A 3,855-nucleotide genomic window follows, 5' to 3' on the forward strand; every position below is an offset into this window, starting at 1 on the left:
GGAGGGTGCCCTCATGCTACTTTAGCACAAAGTGACCTAGAGCTTGCTTGCTTGACCTTCAATATCCTGCACTTAGTGCCCCCAAAAGAAACGACACTCCAAGAAGGGAGACTCTCAAGCACACGTGCCTTTGAAAGAGCTCTACATTGCAATACATGTCAAACAAAGGCTTTCCATGCCACATGTCCATAAGAGCATTGTCAAGCATTACATCTTCCCAGCAAACCTTGGACTCACAACAATCTCATCCTAGACTTGTTTCCCCTTTGTCAGCCCTCCCTATGCTGCCACATACTTGGCATAAGTATAGGCCATGTCATGGTCATCCACAAGGCTATATAAATATCAACTTCATCATGCACCTCTTGTGCTTTGTGTGAGAGCACCCGTCGCTAGCATCCATGTCCACCAAAGCATTGCTATGCACAATGTCTATTCTCAACCACCCTTGGCTATCAATCTCACTTATGAATTTGGATGCCTCAAGGCCACTCCACCACCATTGCCTTATTCTGTTCAAGCATCTAAGAATGGCGTTGAGGTTGATCAAGAATGGTCATCCACAAGGCTATATAAATATCAACTTCATCATGCACCTCTTGTGCTTTGTGTGAGAGCACCCGTCGCTAGCATCCATGTCCACCAAAGCATTGCTATGCACAATGTCTATTCTCAACCACCCTTGGCTATCAATCTCACTTATGAATTTGGATGCCTCAAGGCCACTCCACCACCATTGCCTTATTCCGTTCAAGCATCTAAGAATGGCGTTGAGGTTGATCAAGAATGGCCCTGGGGCCATTCTTTGATGCACCAAGGACATTCTTGGATGCACAAGGATAGCCCTAGGGACATTCTTCCATGGCCTCGGGCAACTCTGACATGGTTTGAGCATGGAGGAGGACCCCAAGGCATTAGAAAATGGCTCTAGGGAAAATCTTAATGTTGATGTGCATGAAAAGAATGGCCCTAGGGACATTCTTGGATGCCCTAGGGCCACTCCACCAACACGACCTTGATGCCATTAGAGCATCTAAGAATGGACTTGGGGTCAATCAAGTATGGCCCCAATGCCATTCTTCTCCTCTTGTGATTATAATAATGGTCTAGGGGGCATTCTTTGAAGCTCCGAGGCCCCATGCCACTCTAACATGGTTTTAAGCATGGAAGAGGGCCTCAAGGCATGCAAGAATGGTCCCCAGGCCATTCTTAATGTTGATTCGCATAAAAAGAATGGCCATTCTTTCTCCTCTTGTGAGTGTAAGAATGGACCCTAGGGCCATTCTTAGATGCTCCGTGGACAATCTTGGATGCACAAAAACGACCTAGGGCATTGTTTCATAGTTTTTCAGCCCCACCACAATAGCATGCAAGAATGACTTTGGGGCATGCATGAATGGCCCTAGGGCCATTATTAGATTCCCTAGGGCCACTCCACCACCATGCTCTTGGTTCCATTAGAGCATACAAGAATAGCCGTGGGATCAATCAAGAATGGCCCTAGGGCAATGCTTGCTCCTCTTGTGAATGTAAGATGGCCCTAGGCCAATCCTTACGCTCCAAGGACATTCTTGGATGCTCTTTCATCATCCAAGGCCACTCTAACATGGTTTTGATCATGGTGGAAGAGTACCTTAGGGAATGCAAGAATTGTCCTAGCGCCATTCATAATGTTGATGTGCATGAAAATAACGGCCCTAGAGACATTCTTGGATGTCTAAGGGCCACTCCACCAAACATGGCCATATTACCATTACATGAAAACTTTTGAGCATGGAAGAGTACCTTAGGGAATGCAAGAATTGTCCTAGCACCATTCATAATGTTGATGTGCATGAAAAGAATGGCCCTAGGGACATTCTTGGATGTCTAAGGGCCACTCCACCAAACATGGCCTTATTACCATTTATAGCATCCAAGAATGGCCTTGAGGTCAATCAAGAATGGTCTTGAGCCATTCTTGCTCCTCTACTGAGACTGTGAGATGGCCCTGAGGTCATTCTTCCATGCTAGAAGGACATTCTTCTTGGTCCTCTACTACTGACTGTGAGATGGCCCTGAGGTCATTCTTCCATGCTAGAAGGGCATTCTTGGATGCTCAAGAATGGCCCGAGGACCATTCTTCCATGGCCTTGGGCCACTCTAACATGGTTTTGAGCTTCTTGTCAATCAAGAATGGCGGCAAGGACCATTCTTTCTCCTCTTGTGAATGTAAGAATGGTTCTAGGGCCATTATTTGGTGCTCCAAGGACATTCTTGGATGCACAAGAATGGCCCTAGGGCCATTCTTCCATGGCCCCAAGCCACTTTAACATGGTTTCGAGCTTGGAAGAGCACTCGGGGCATGCAAGAATTGCCCTAGGGCCATTCTTGATGTTGATGTGCATGAGAGAACGGCCCTAGGACCATTCGTGCTCTTCTTGTGAATGTAAGAATGACACGGGGGCCACTTTGGGGTGTGCAAGAATGGCCCTAGGGCCAATCTTGGATACCCTAGGGTCACTTCACAAACCACCACCATGGCCTTGGTGCCACTAAAGCATACATGGATGGCCTTGGGGTCAATAAAAAATTCCCTAGGGCCATGCTTGCTCCCCTTGTGAATGTAAGATGGCCTCGTGTCAATATTTGATGCTTCAAGGACATCCTTGGATGCACTTTCATGGTCCAGGGCCACTCTAACATGGTTTTGAGAAGAGAAGAGTATCTTAGAACATGCAAGAATGATGCCATTATTAATGTTTATGTGAATGAAAAGAATGGCCCTAGGGCCATTCTTGGATGCCCAAGGGACCACTCCACCAAATATGGCCTTGATGCCATTAAAGCATCCAAGAATGGCCTTGAGGTCAATGAAGAATGACCCTAGGGCCATTCTTGCTCTTCTAGTGAATGTAAGATGGCCCTGAGGTCATTCTTTGATACTCCAAGGAAATTCTTGGATGCACAAGAATGGTGCAATGTCCATTCTACCATGGCCTTGGGCCACTCTAACATGGTTTGGAGCATGAAAGAGGGCCTTAGGGCATGCAAGAATGGCCATATGGCTAATCTTCATGTTGATGTGCAATGGCCCTAGGGCCATTCTTGGATGCCCTAGGGCTACTCCACCAACATGGCCTTGATGCCATTAGAGCATCAATGAATGGGGTCTTCACCTAAATATATGTGGATTTAGCATGTGAGTTCATTAGGAGGGATTTATTAATCCAAAAAAGTTACAAAATTACATTTACCAGGAGGGGCTTTTTAACAGTTTTTTTTTAAAATCGATAATTTTATGAAAAAAAGGGATCATTTTAATTATTTATAGAAGTGTATAAGTGTAATTAGTGGTTTTCAAAATACCCCTTGAACACATGTGATACATACAGTTTCTTGGAGATGAAGCCCCCAGGTTTGTCTACAGCTCTAAAAATCAAACCCTCTAAGGGAAATTTGTGCCCAACACTATATATGAGTTGATAAAAAGTAGTAAGATTAAAATGCGAGGAGTCAAGGTATGTTTGTATAGCCATCTTGAAAGAGAATTTTATCAAAATGCAAAAGATTTTAGTACAATGTCTCAAATTTAGGTCAATTATTTTTAGAGCAGGTTGAAATTACTTTGAAAAATCCCTCTATAGGTATTTAATTGACTCATCAAAGTATTATGATATTTGGATAATTTAGTATGTGAACATTATGTTGTTTTATGCAAAATTTGCTATTTTTAGAAAATGGACTTCTCTATTTTTTGTATTTTAGGTTAGAATTAGCTCCCAAATTTTTCTATATATCCTAATGGCGTACTCAAGAAATTTCATGAAGTTTTCATATCATATGTACAAATTACGAAAATATGGCCCATGCCAA

The sequence above is a fragment of the Cibotium barometz genome, chromosome 36 (genome assembly GCF_041138505.1).
Source record: "Cibotium barometz isolate CiBa-2024 chromosome 36, ASM4113850v1, whole genome shotgun sequence".
In the NCBI taxonomy this organism is placed as follows: Eukaryota; Viridiplantae; Streptophyta; class Polypodiopsida; order Cyatheales; family Cibotiaceae; genus Cibotium; species Cibotium barometz.